Source organism: Mus caroli, chromosome X, assembly GCF_900094665.2.
Source record: "Mus caroli chromosome X, CAROLI_EIJ_v1.1, whole genome shotgun sequence".
Taxonomy (NCBI): Eukaryota; Metazoa; Chordata; class Mammalia; order Rodentia; family Muridae; genus Mus; species Mus caroli.
In genome coordinates, this window is record NC_034589.1 from 33,758,235 (window position 1) to 33,773,825 (window position 15,591).

Below are 15,591 nucleotides of genomic sequence, written 5' to 3' on the forward strand. Positions count from 1 at the left end.
AGCAAAACTGAGAATTGGTCTCATCCCAGAAACCTCAAGAAATCCTGTCTACAATAGATGGAATAGTCAAGTGGAAGCAATGAGTTGGTCTAATTTGGGCACAAATGTCAATGTGATTTTATTTTCACCCTTATGCTCCTAAGGCCCGCGGACATTCAGTTTATATAAGATTGATTTCCAGCTAGGGCAACAGGGCATTTGTGGGTCACAAAAATTCACTCACTGTCCATTGCATTTAGGCATTATATTATGGTTAATCAGTGATAAAAGTAGATAACAAGAGTATTTGACTACCAGATTTTTATGTTTGGACTGGTGTTGATAAGGACAGTCTATTTCAGGGTTTTATGTAGAATTGCCATTGACATATAACGTCACTGTTTCCAAGGAATTCTTTTTTCAGTTCAACATTGATAGTTTCTATTATACTTATAATAATAAGTATAATAAGAATTTAATATTATAGGAATATAATATAATAGTTCCAATTATACTTATTCACATGCACAAGTGGAGTAAATAATTGGCATCAGTAATTCCAGATGTTCTGATTATAGAATTAACAGTTTGAATTATAGTTTCAAAAACAAAGTATTATTAGTACTAAAATGGGAATAGCTATCACTCAATTGTCTATCACCATCTCATGCTTCAATCACTACTATTCATGTAAGATATGAAGTAGGATTTCCTGGCCCTTTCACCTACTTCTATTTATATGTCTCATTAGTGTAATATGTTATGAAAATTTTGTACTATTATGATATCTTAGTTTTTGTTTAATCTTGTTTTATTTTATTATTCTTCCATAAACGCCTAATTTTCTAGTGAGAGACAGAAAGTGGATCTGATAGGGGAGGCAGTTGGGAAGGAAATATTAGTATTAACTCTGATATATTTGCAAGCAAAACTGAGAACTGGTCACATCCCAATAGAAGAAAGGGAAACTGTAATTAGGATATGTTATGTAAGAATAACAAGCTATTTTCACGAACAAAAAGTCACAATTTCTGTCACTGTTGTTATTGTCTTTATTGCTTCTTATAGAAAGGATTTCAAGCTTCAGTGTGCATATATGAATTCTAGATCTACAATAAAGCTTAAAGTATGGCTCAGTGGAACAGTGCATAAATAGTACTTATGAGGCTCTGAATTCTATGCCCAGAATGGTCATGGGGAAAGGAGGCATATTTTATGCATTATCTGTTCTACACTTGATATTGAAATGTCTAGTATTAATATTAAGAATTATATTGGTTGCTCAGTGTTTCATTCATGTGTCTAAACCATTATGCAGAAGCTTTTAAGCATTTCACATATTTGTAAAATGAGTAAGGGGCATTTCTGGGGCTTTTGATAATAAAAAACCTTTCACAAAACACTTTTCAAGTGCATCAATGAAGTATTCATGTCAAATGTCAGCCAGCTGTATTTTATTATGTTGCAATTAATGTTCATTCTGTAAAAGTACTAGAATTTTGGTAAAATGCATATTGATAGCAACTACTCTGATGCCAGTGAATATAATGTTAGGCCTTGACTACGGGAAACTTGGAAATTAGTGGCAATAGTCCTCAATATTGTACGACTTCTGCTAGCTAAGTTTGAAATTTTTATTCTGGAATTAAACAATTGTTATTGTTCTGTCTACATAAACTGTAGTCCAAAACGAATACAAATATTAAAGAAGATTTGTTTAAATCCTTGGAATTTAGAGAAAATAAGTTTGTTTAGTTGTTTTATCACATTTGAGTTACTTCCCAAATGATAAATAAATAAATATGATCTCCTGGGAAAGAAGATGCTTGATAAATAAATTAGATATGCATCCAGTATGACAGATGTTGAGTTCAGAAACCTTTTGTCACTTTTTATTGGGAGTACCATCTTGCAATGTACAGTATGCTAATATGTCCTCATATGATTAGAGGAATCACTGCCAGTTATTGATGTGAACAGACAGTAACTGCTAATCCCAAAGCCCAGTTGTTTAGATCATGAAACGAAAACCCCATAATTAAACCCCATTGCCAATTATAATCATCTATGCACTGGGCATTCCTAAATATTTTTGCTCGGTGTATGCAAGTGATTTTTGGCACATGACTTTATGTGATTATTCAGCTTAGAAATTCTCCTACCTTGGGTGAATGAGTTTGTATCCTATTCTTTAGTGCACACTAGGGGAAGCAGATAAAATGAACGACTCTCAACATTTCTCTGATTGCTAATAATGAAAAGGCTTCAGTATAATATAAACTGGTTCACATATTTTCCTAGGGAAGTTAATGAATTCAGTTTAAGTTTTTCTATTGTTTTCCTGTGTGTGCATTAAGGTATTCAAATATTTGTGTTTGTTTGCTTCTTTGGTTGTTATGCAAAGAAAACGAGAACAAAGCAACAGTAATATGGAAGGAGAAGTTAAATTTGACATTTTGTACTGGCCTTGGATATGAATATGCTCTTAGATAGCTGAATATGTTCTTCATATTTCCCTTATCCTTGAATGATAAATGACCTTCATCATAAGTGCCAATTGTGATAGTGTTTTACCTCAAAAGACTTAAACACTTAAGCTATATGAAATTAGTTAAGTGGTAAATGATGACTTGATTGGCTACAGTACCTACTCTGACTGTGAGAAGGGATAGTGTAGTCTATCATTTCCAAATTATACCATCTTCTAATTATTGCAAGGATTCCATATTGGTGGAGAAGTACATGCAATTGTAAGTCTGAAACGTGTAAAAATTACAGAACAATTTATGTCAAAAAAGAGCACCAGTTCACTGAATAAAACTATTTCCCTGTTTCACTGGTAAGCTAACAAAGGGTAAATGTAACATTATAGAGAAATATGCTTATGAACCTATGGCTACTAAATGATGCCTTTTAGCTATATCTTTTATATTTCTTGATAAGCAATGGTTGACTTCCAACAGCCAAAGACTATCCTAAGCATGATTCAAGAAGCCTCTTTATAAATAATATCACAATAAAGCTAGCAAACTTCAATGCCATGATTTCAACAATGAATTGATCATAAAGACAGAAAAATGAAGAAGTAGCCTTAAATGACACTGCAGAAGTATATAAACCTACAAGAAATATACAATAAAATCCACTGAATAACACAATTCACATACATTCCTCTCAAGTGTATGTATAGCATTCTCAAAGATAGATTGCATGTTTGGCCACAAAATATATCTTAATAATTTGAGAGAAGTGAAATCATATCAAGTATCTTTTATAATAACAATAGCATGATACCAGAAATCCATAACAGGAGAATTAAAAAATGTCACAAAGTAAGATATACTTGAACAGCTAATAAAAGAATGAGAAACTACAAAGAACAGTTGAATATCTAGTTAAAACAATGACTTCAAAAATTCTCAGGCAAATGGATGGAACTAGAAAATAGCATCCTGAGTGAGGTAACCCAATCACAAAAGAACACACAGAGAACGCACTCACTGATAAGTGGATATTAGCCCAAGATACAATTCACAAACCACATGAAACTCAAGAAGAAGGAAGACCAAAGTGTGGATACTTTGATCCTTCTTAGAAGGGGGAACAAAATACCCATGGAAGGAGTTACAGAGACAAATTGTTGAGCAGAGACTGGAGGAATGACAAACCAGAAACTGCCGCACCTGGGCACCCATCCCATATACAATCACCAAACCCAGACACTGTTGTGGATGCCAAAAAGAGCTTGCTGACAGGAGCCTGGTATAGCTGTGCATATATATCGAATGATGGCCTAGTCGGCCATCACTGGAAAGAGAGGCCCATTGGACTTGCAAACTTTATATGCCCCAATATAGGGGAATGCCAGGGCCAAAAGAATGGGAATGGGTGGGTAGGGANGTGGGGGGCGCTATGGGGGACTTTTGGGATAGCATTGGAAATGTAATTGAGGAAAATATGTAATAAAAAATATTAAAAATTAGAAAAGAAAAAATAAAATATATAAAAAAAAGAAATAAAACTGGAAACACACCAGCACATTTACAGTGAAGCAACATTGGCTCTAGGAGAAGTTAATGATAAATATTTTATTAAGAAGACAAAACTGCTAGATGTAAGCAAGCAAAGGATATTTCGTGACATCAGAATAGGTACACATGTTGGACAAGACCCAAAAAGTATATGAAACTGCTGGGAGAAAGAGACAAGTGAGATTTCATAAAATTAAAACCTTCTAGACAACAAAGAAAGCAATGATGACACGAATAGGAAACCTAGCTAAGGAAAGAACATATTTGCACATTGTGAATCTAGTAAGAGACCAAGCTCCAAAATCCATAAGGAACTCAAGTTATTCCCTCCTCCTTTTTTTGTCCTCACCTTTTCCCCTGCCACATACAAATAAAGCAAAATATTAGAAAAATAAAAGAAAGAATAGCCCCTGTGAAAGTGGTAATCACTTTTCTCTAGGAATATATATAGCACTTAGAAGGCCATCCATTCTCCAATGAAAGGATACATATCCAGAAATATATGGGCCACAAAACTGGAATAGATGTGCCTCAAAAAAAAAAAAAAAGAATTCAAAAGATGGTACAAACTTTGGGTGGAGGGAAGTAGTCTTGGGAAGTTATGGGGGAAGGAAGTAGATATCAAAATATTTTGTGTGAAATTCTTGAGTATTTCATTTTTTAATGAGAATGAAAGAAAAATGAGAAAGAAAAGTTAAAACTCAAACAATTAAAATTAAAATGCCAACAAAAGAAGACATACATACAAATGGCCAATCAACACATAAAATATAAGCAGTGATATGTAAATCAATACAAGTTTTACCATCAGAAGTCTCTCTCTTGCTTTACATATCACCACAGTCTCTCTCTTACAAAAACTGGGTGTATGGTGCCATTCACCATGAATTCCCCTATTTAGAGACCAAAGAAATGGGGGCTTGAAGCCACATAATTGTTAACAATAATTTTGTTAATTCTACTTCATAAAACAAGTCTAGGTGTATGTTCTGGGGATAATAGCATTCTAGTATAACACTCTTCACATCTGTAGATTATGTAATAATAAGGTGCTGTGAACATCTTCGCAATTCTACATTCAGTCACATCAGTAAGATAGTTAAATGTGGAAATCATCTAATGATAGAAATTGCAATTACCTCTTTTCTTGATTTCAAATGATATTTCTACTTTCACTTCATGTATAATTATATCCTTTCTCTCTCCTTGTTACATTATTTTTTCCTTTTGATCATATAAATCCTTCTGTGCTAATAAATGGAAGCTTGCATATACTATTTGTACACTGATGATTCTCTTTTTCAGTTAAAAAGAATTACAGTTGGCCTATTGGTTTTTACGAGGAGACACGATTTCACAGCAAACTCTCTGATCCTTTGGATGTTACAGTCTGTTTTGGATCCATTCTACCTCTTCTTTGGAGTTCCTTGAGCCTTAGGTATGGGAGTTTTTTTGTATATGTATTAATTGTGACTGCCTACGCAACTCTACATTTTGATTGATTGTGGCTCTCTGTAGTGGTTTCTGTCTGCTGCAATGAATTTTGATATTTATGAGTGGCATTATACAGATGTAGAAAGTTGTACTTTGGGATATAGAGAGATATTAGGTAGATAGATAGATAGATAGATAGATAGATAGATAGATAGATAGATAGATAGATAGATAGATAGACTGATAGATGATAGATATAAACATAAACAGATAGATGCCTGTAACAATTAATGAAAAGAACATAAATTTGAAAGAGAAAAACAAGAGATACATGGAAAGGTTTGGATGGAGGGAAAGAAAGGAGAAAATAATGTGATTATTTTATAATCTCAAGACATTTAAGAAATAACAATTAAATATCACCTTTAGTTCAGTAGTACAGCACTTGCCTAGTATATGTAAGGCCTTCAGTACTGGCAGCAAATAAATGAATAATAAAGAGCCTCTCAGTTAATTTTAAAAGTCGTTATTGAGAATATGCTTTTCTCTTAAGATATAGCTTATTTTTCTAAGGAGGAATGAATCACACTGATGCTTTTAAAGTTTTATGGTTCTGTTTGTGAAATTGAAATGGGTGTCATATACAAATGGCACATGCCACATTGCTACTTGGAACGATCAGCATTCCACCTGGAAGCTGAAATTTCTAGTTGACTAAGCAGCTCACCCTTAGTGTTAAAATGTGATTATTCCTTCAGATATTAACCTAAGATAATTATTATCTGCTTTCTAGTAAGTTACTGTTTCCAAGATATCTGCTTACTATGCTCACTTTCTTCCAAAATATTTTGGGTGAAGCAGACATTTTCTAAAATGGCCAATGTTATGTAGTGATTTTTAGGATTCATCTACCTCTAAACCAGGTGGATACTGCTTCTAGAGGATGAGAGATGAGAATCCTGGTGGCTGATGCCAGGTAGGAACAGACACCAGGAATTGTCAAATAAGGTTCTAGCCCTGTACTCACAGTGTTCAACAAAACAACATCAAGATTGCACAGGGGACATTTTATTCACAATAACTTTTACCTAGTCCAGGGATTCTCCTATGAAAGAAACTTCAGCTTTCTGAAGCATAGCACACTTTGAGCGTGTGGGCATTTTTCCATATGAGTGAGTAAAGACATCAGAAGAGTGCAATGGATCCATTGGAGGTGGAGCGGCAAGCAATTGTGAATCAACAGACAGAGCTGCTGAGAGCCAAACTGAAATTCTCTGGAAGTGTAGCAAGTGCTCATTACCTCTGAACCATCTCTACAGACCTTACTTGGGATTTTAATTGAAGTTATTGACTTGAATATTACACTGTTGGTAGTTTATTCATAATCCAAGAACACCTTGAGTCAAGGAATCTATAAGTCAAAATCTCAGGTATTCTTAAGAACTTCCACACTAAGAGCAATAAACTATGTATTGTCCTCACCAAATTTTTGAAGCAATTTTTCTCTTCAATCTTCTTGTCTTGGAAAATACTTTAATAGATACTATTGCTTTAGGGTACTGTTGTTCAATAATAATATTGCTGTATATTTAAAAATAAAAAAATATTTTCTTCTATCATTATGAGTTTTTACTTGGAGTGTTCATAATATTTCTTCTACCGTGTCAAACAAACTTCAATAACTGAGTGGAAATATTTTTACTCTGAGTCATTCATACAATCCAACATGAGTTTCTAGGTATTTTAAACTTCAAAAATAGTTCCCTTAAATTGTTGTAAGCATCCTGAACCTGTAATTAATTTGAATTTCATATCCATTTTTGATAGCTCAAGAACTGAAATTAGGAAAACTAGAGATCTATATAATAGGTGATATGGCATAATCCCAACCAATAAATAATTATCCTATTTGTTAAAAGATTTTTGACTTTAAATATTTTAATATTTGATGAAAGAAAACTAATATTCTGAGTTGAAAACATAATTATTTTATATATACATCATTTATGCCTTTTTGACATACAATAAATTTTTAAGGAGAAAAATTACATTATGTTATCACCAAAATAGTGTTTCTTTTGATTTAGCCAGTAGTGAACACTCATATGTCAATTGGTATTTAGAACAACCACAGGCACAGGAATATCTCACATTTGGTAACACAATCAGACAACTTTTTTACAGGTTGCAGTATAATTCTACCCAAATAATTAAGCTGAAAGGTACAAGATTTCATTACTATATATTACTTTCCACATTTATTCTCTTGACTGAAGTAGAGATGTGTATGCATATATTATAAGTGTGTATTTAGGTGGATTATATTATCTAGGGATTTGATTTCAGGATGATAAAGGATCCCTTTCATTTATTTTTAATAAGAAAGGCATCATTCAATCCTATAATACTGGTTATATTTCAAACTTTAAACTATACCATAAAACCCAAGGAAAGAAACAACATTGTAGGTGAACTTAATTCAAGAATTATATCCCAAATTGATAATTACTATGACTAAAATAAAGCCATATGAGCCAGGCAGAACTTATGCACAGAGTAAGCCCAATACAATGTATAAATAAAGACAGAAAGATCTCATAAAACTTAAATATGGAAAAGAGTTGAATATTGCTATGATTAACAGTGATTATTAGTATTTATTAGTGTTCTAAATTCCTACAAATTTTAATTATTTCTTTTGCTTTTAATTTTTTCCATTTCATTTGTTTTCTGACTATGTGTATTGCATTCTCTCATAATTAGTACCTTTAAGATGTACCTTTAATATGTAAATTAAAAAAGTCCAATTTTAATGCTAGTATTTAAGTTATAATATGACTTAAACTTGTGTATTATTTTCAAAAGTATTTTTTCTTGGTCTTTAGTTATATATATATATATATATATATATACATACATACATATGCATATATATATTTGATATGAATAATCACTAAATAGGCTTTTGGCATAATGCTTGATGTGTTTTGTAGTTCATCAGTGTCAGAAATTTCAGATTCTTATATTTTTCTTAGAGTTTTCTCCTTCATTGATTTTGATTCTGAATTTTTCAGCTCTTTATTTGTAATATGCTGGCTTTGTTGTGCTGTGGTGGTAAAATGTAGCCAAGAAAAATCTTCCATCATCTTGTTAATACATTATACTTTTTACTATACTTGTTTCCGTTGGCTGTGATTTTTCACAATTTTTAAAGACTTTTGTTGTTGTTCATTGGCTTCATTTTTTAAAAATTTTTATTCACTTTACATCCCAATCATATCACCTCCTTCTCTTCACAGTTCCACCCTTACAAATCCACCCATTGCCCCTTCCCTTCTCCTCAGAAAGAAGAACTTTCTGGGCTGAAACAGGGAAGTTAGGAGGACCATGAGTAGAAAACACTTGTGAATTATTTTACCCAGGAGAATAGTTTTTGTTATGGTGAACAGTCTTGGCATATTTTGTACTTATACCCCTGTGTCTTCTATGAAGTCATAAAATACACATAAGTTTAAATCTTTACCAGGAAAATGTGATGGCTTTCTTAGAGTCAAAGTGAAAGTGTGAGTGTACAAATGAAATTCTCAGTAGAATGCTAGTATATGGTCATCCTCCAGTCGTTTGCTAAAATCACTATTAAATGGTTTTTAATTAGACTCTGGCTTCAGCCAACATTGCTACACATGCCAACATTGTCATACAATTACTTCTTTGCCCTTTGGATGGATGTGTTCTAAAGAATGGAAAATACCAGATTATACTGTCCTTTAGATTCTGTTAGGGGCTAGAGAGAAGTAATTTGTTCCCACTTTCTCAGCTTTTTCTTACTGTGAGAATGTTAGTCACAACTCTGACAACTGAAAGTAGAAGTTGCAAATATTCACTAGAACTATACTAACTACAAGTTTATCCATCATCTATAAATGTGGTTTATAGGAAAAGAGTAGACATTCATTTGACAAAAGATATTTTTTCCTTTACCAGATAATTCATTATATATCTCTAGAAATAATCGTAGTCAATTGAATTACCCCTTGGAAGATCATGACTTTTGAATGTGAAAACAAAACTAATTAAAAAGTTACCATTACCCTTGATATTTCCCTCTTTTATTTTAAATAATAAAGCATCAAGGAGCTTGTTCAGTTTATTAAATGACAGTGATAAACAGTGACTGTATACACTTCCAAACAACTGTGAAATAGCTTAATCAAAATCATTCTAAGTGAGGTTTGTGCATTCATAGCATACAGCACTAAGAAGAAAGCTCAGGATGCCCTATATTTCATAAGGTATCTACAAAACCTGGACACAAAAGAAACCAGGAAACATTTGGAAGCTTATACCATCTCTCTATACAGTAAATGTAAGTTAATCTGCCTTCTTGTTGTGTGGGGAGACTTGCTTCACTTCTATGTTCTGGAATTGGAGTGATTACATAATATTTCCCCCAAATCTGAATATCAAAATTATCCCAATAATTTTGTGATATTTTGTCCTGTCCAGCAGGGCCTAGTTATTCCATGGGTCAAGGAGGACTGAGGCCTGCAAGAGAAGCGGGCGAAGAAATGGGAGCAAGACCAAGCAGAGAGTTGTCAAGGTCTGTTTAATGAAGGCTAGGGGCCTGATTATAAGCACACAGTGAGAGAAAATAGGGAGGGGGCGAGGGAGCATAATAAAATACAGAGAAAGAGATGGACATCTGGTGAATGCTGATTACAGGCTTCTCATAGCTTATCTTGGAATGTCGGCTCCCTAACAGTCCTGGGTGGCCTTTAAATATTCTGCAGTTTATCTTGGAGTGCCATAAACGGTCCCAGACACCAAATGGAGACATGGAGGAGGAGGTGAAGCTGCCTTAATCTAAGCAGTTCTAAGCGCCAAGTGGAGCCATGAAGGAGGGAGTGAAGCTGGCAGTCTCAGGCACCAGGTGGAGGCAATGAAGGAGGGGGTAACATAATTCCCTTCAAAGGGTCTGCCAGATCTTTAGGGTGAGAGTAACTGTGGGACTTAGTTTCCGACAGTTTGGTCTCTCACAATATTTATCATTTATCAATTGATTTATGTATATATGTCAATGAAACATAGCTATAGTAAATGTTACTTCTCAGTATATGTTAGTATGTCCAGTCTCTGGCTACTATATCTTAGTTCTTATTTGTTAAATTAAGGGGATATTTCCATGTGTTTACCACTTAGCTCATGAGTCTTTGAAGGCCTCCTTTTTCTTGAGAGAACATTGAGTACAATTAGGTGTAAGTCTTTTATGTTTGGTAAGCGTTTTCAAATGAGTGTTAAAGTTCTCAGCCTTTCATGGTTTATCTTAATTATTCTCAAGTAATCAAATTAGTTCAAATTAATTATTATTCTAAGTATGGCAATCAAGGTATTTTTAAAAGTGTAGGTTTTTTATTTCATAAAATACATCATAGATAGAAACTTCCTTTGCTACCTCTGCACACTGTCTCATTTAGTTATAACTCCCAGAACTAATGAAATGATATTTTATCCAGCCAAGAGTTGTAGCTAGTATTCAAGACTCCAGGCAAGAAAGATGAGAAGATATTGTGACCATAGGGACATTGGTAAAATACCAACTCTATCTTTTATTCATCTCAATAAAAGGATTTCTGAATACTTATAAAATGTCTTAGTTATTTGGCCTTTTTTTCTATCTTGATTTCTGTTGCATCAAACTCGGCCAGCAAGGAAAATGCAACCACCGGTTCTTCTTAAAGCAGTTTACACAGGCAGCTTCTCTCTTCAAATCACCCGCACCTCGGGGTACAAGCGTTTTTATCCACTCAAGCCACAACCACGCCTCAACCAATCACCACAGGTCACATCAACTCACCAGGCAGGCTTGCTCAGCCAATCAGAGATTAAGGGCAAGCCATCCACCAAATATGGGCTTGTTTACTGCCTGGCATAGATTTCCGTCCAGCTGGCCAGGGAGTCCAGAATGGCTTCCCACAGATTTCAGTAAGATTGAGACTTCTTAGATGATGCATGATTCTTTAATAGCACTTAACTCACTTTGCTACATTACTTCAAAATCCAATTGAGCTTTTAATTTGCTGTGTGTTATAATGACTTACACGGTAAGAATATATATTAACAGACAAAATATTATTTTTAATAGTGAAAATAAGAAAGATATTTACTTAATGTGGTCACAATGAGAAAACAAAGAAATACAGACAACCACTAAGTTCATTTTCAGAGTCTTTATGTGAGAACAAGGTTTAAATAGAAAGAAAGAAAGGAAAGGAATATACATAACTTAGCAACTGATTAAGATGTGGTCCCGTGCCCAGCATTTTGTCACTTCCAAGTCTCTCCTGCAAGGTCAACTGACAAGTTGTAAATCTTTCTCCATGAGAAAAGTTCTTTCTCTGGATGCTACTAGATCTCAGCCAAATAAGAATATTCATAAAGTTTCTGATACAGCATGGGAAGAATATAGAAAGAATTATACCTATATACATACTATATACATAGTAAAAAAAAAATTGAATGACAGAATCATTCTCAATCCTTTTTGTTCTAAAGCAAATAGAAGTCAATGGACAAGCAGATGGCTCCAGATATGCCAAGACAGGAAAGAAGATACTGAAAATAACAAATAACAAATTACCAGAAGAGGGACTAAAATCAGTGTAGGGACAGGGGTATACAATTTGTAATTGTGCAAGTTGCACAGTTAAAACTCTAGGGTAATAATCTTTATCTCTCTTCCAATATTTTCCCAAATTTTACTTTTGGAAACCCTTCCAGATTAACATAGAAATATTAAAAGTAAAATTACCCTCTTGATTTCATCCAGAATATGAGACAAGTAGCATTTTTTTCATATATTCCCAAAGTGTTCTCTGTTCCTAACATGGTCTACTCTCAAAAATACAGTATTTTACACACATATTGGGTCGGGGGCTTTGTCATATGCCAACTTATCTGGGAGAAGCTATCAAAGTCCACATATTTCTTAATGGGATATCGAAAGTAAGTACGGTTATGTGAAGTAGTTATGAAGGTCACAGCCCATCCCCAGAATACTGCTTAATTTATAGATTGAGATCTGATTATACTGTTATTTAATGCCACCTCTCCAAGACACACAGACACATACCACCTTACCGTAATATCAGATCAGAAGAGCTCATATATAATAACTGTCTTAGGGATTTTTTTGCTATGAACAGACACCATGACCAAGGCAAATCTTATAAAGAACAACATTTAATTGCGGCTAGCTTACAGCTTCAGAGGTTCAGTCGATTATCATCAAGTTCCTGGTCCCTGATTGAGTTAATTTTTCTGTAAATAAATTACTAGGTATATTGAGTTTTTGTTTCATCACTTGATGCTGTTTCAGTCTGTTCTTATATTTATAATTCTTAAAACAATGCATAAAAAATAAGGTTTGGTTTACCTATTTGTTTTTATTTATGCCATACTATGCAGAGATATTGACTTTTACTATACATAATGCCTTTTTTTTTCTGATTTTCCTGGATTTCTGCAGTGCTGTGCGATTTTAATTTTGAAAAATATACTGTCATTATTGTTTTAGATATTTTTTTCTTTTTTTGGGGGGGGTTGGTGCAGCGAACTTTATTGATGGTATTCAAGAGAGTAGGGAGAGCTCCCTAGGCCCCTCCTGTTATTATGGGGGTCTGGGATGGAAATTGTGAGGGAGATGCTCAGTGTTGGAATAGGGACTCCTCAGCACCCGAGGGCCTCTCTCTTGCTTGCAGTGTCCTTGCTGGTGTGGGTGGTCCAGGGTTTCTTACTCCTTGGAGGCCATGTAGGCCATGAGGTCCACCACTCTGTTGCTGTAGCCGTATTCATTGTCATACCAGGAAATGAGCTTGACAAAGTTGTCATTGAGATTAATGCCAGCCCCGACATCGAAGGTGGAAGAGTGGGAGTTGCTGTTGAAGTCACAGGAGACAACCTGGTCCTCAGTGTAGCCCAAGATGCCCTTCAGTGGGTCCTCAGATGCCTGCTTCACCACCTTCTTGATGTCATCATACTTGACAGGTTTCTCCAGGTGGCACATCAGATCCATGACGGACACATTGGGGATAGGAACAAGGAAGGCCATGCCAGTGAGCTTCCCGTTCAGCTCTGGGATGACCTTGCCCACAGCCTTGGCAGCACCAGTGGATGCAGGGATGATGTTCTGGGCAGCCCCACGACCATCACACCACAGCTTTCCAGAGGGGCCATCCACAGTCTTCTGGGTGGCAGTGATGGCATGGACCATGGTCATGAGCCCTTCCACAATGCCAAAGTTGTCATGATGACCTTGGACAGGGGGGCTAAGCAGGTGGTGGTGCAGGATGCATTGCTGACAATCTTGAGTGAGTTGTCATATTTCTCGTGGTTCACACCCATCACAAACATGGGGTCATCGGCAGAAGGGGCAGAGATGATGACCCTTTTGGCTCCACCCTTCAAGTGGGCCCCGCCCTTCTCCATGGTGGTGAAGACACCAGTAAACTATACGACATACTCAGCACCGGTCTCACCCCATTTGATGTTAGTGGGGTCTTGCTCCTGGAAGATGGTGATGGGCTTCCTGTTGATGACAATCCTCCCATTCTCGGCCTTGACTGTGCCGTTGAATTTGCCATGGGTGGAGTCATACTGGAACATGTAGACCATGTAGTTGAAGTCAATGAAGGGGTCGTTGATGGCAACAATCTCCACTTTGCCTTATGGAGAGCAGAAGGCAGCCCTGGTGACCAGGCGCCCAATATGGCCAAATCCGTTCACACTGACCTTCACCATTTTGTCTATGGGATTAGCTTGTCTCTGGAACAGGGAGGAGCAGAGAACTAGATATATTTTCTCTTTTTGTATAATTATTGTCCATAGCTGCATGTTGTGTAATTTTCCTACTGCCCACAGAATATTAGTCCTGTGTTTTAACTTTTCTTCAAGCTTTGTCATGACTTCTACATTACTGAGAATATTAGAAATATTTGTTAACAGCATCTTTATTTTTGTTGTCTCTGTTATTTTTGCTTTTTGGATGGATTATTTCACTTTTAATAAATTGTGTAACTTGTTATATTAGAACTTTTGGCATATAAATTACTTCTTAGAAATTATTATCAGCCCCTTATTTCAGTCTGCAACTACAGAGGCCTTTCCTAGAAGCATACATTCAGAAAGGAACAAATTAGGTAATCTTCACTCTACCTTATGACGTCTGATTCCAAACTCCTGTTATATGCCTAGATTTGTAGCAGATGTTTACCTGCTATGGTCTTTCTTTTTCTTTATGACCTTATTTCCAGAGGGTCTACATAGATCCTAGAGGCACACTTAGATTTCTTCCGTCCTGTGGACTCTTTCACCTTTACTCCCTTACAACCCATCCCCATTTCTTAGAGTTAGCTCCTAAGACCTACAAACAGCTCAACCTGGTACCTCCTGTGGCTACACTTGTCAGATTCTCAGAATAATTCCCCACCAGTAAACCGATAGCCAAGTTCAATAACACAAGGGACAGCTCCTGCTAGAAAGGATGTGCACGATTTTGACTCCCAGGTGAGCTCACCTGCCCAATTTAAAGCACATTAGGGGAATTCCAGGAAGGGGTGTGGTGGTCTTTGGGATTGGCCAGAGTTCTCTGACATTTCAGAACTATTGCTGAGGGTTGGGGAGGGGAACTGTTGCTGAGGAAGCCTGGAAACTGTTGCTGGGGAAGCCTAGAAACTGTTGCTGGGGAAGCTTAGAAACTTGCTTCCTCTTTGCCTTTGCCTCAGGCCAGGTGGCTGGGCAGATTTTGGTTGGCTGTCTGAAGCCTGTGGTTTTTCCAGTAACTGATTTGCCTGGACTTGCCCAGTTGTGGGAAACAGAGATCTAGGCCTAGTCTCCTGAACTGCCAGTTTGAAGCCTGTCATGGAGTCAGCCTGTCTCAGTCCTCTCAGCAATAATGAACATGGGTGAACAAGTATCCCTGTAGTAGCTTGTAGATTTCGTCAGTTATGTTCCCTAAAGAAGTATACCTGTGTCATATTATGGATCAAGTTCTCTTTGACAAACCTCCATAGTGATTCCTACAATAGTTGCACAAGTCACACTACAATCAAAAGTGATTACAAACCATCTTTTTACTACCTCTATGTCATCA

At 35.7% G+C, this 15,591-nt stretch overlaps 1 pseudogene; it reads right to left on the reverse strand.

The window, feature by feature from the left end:
• Positions 1 to 13,233: 13,233 nt before the first annotated feature.
• LOC110287423 lies at positions 13,234 to 14,246 on the reverse strand (annotated as a pseudogene).
• Positions 14,247 to 15,591: the final 1,345 nt, after the last annotated feature.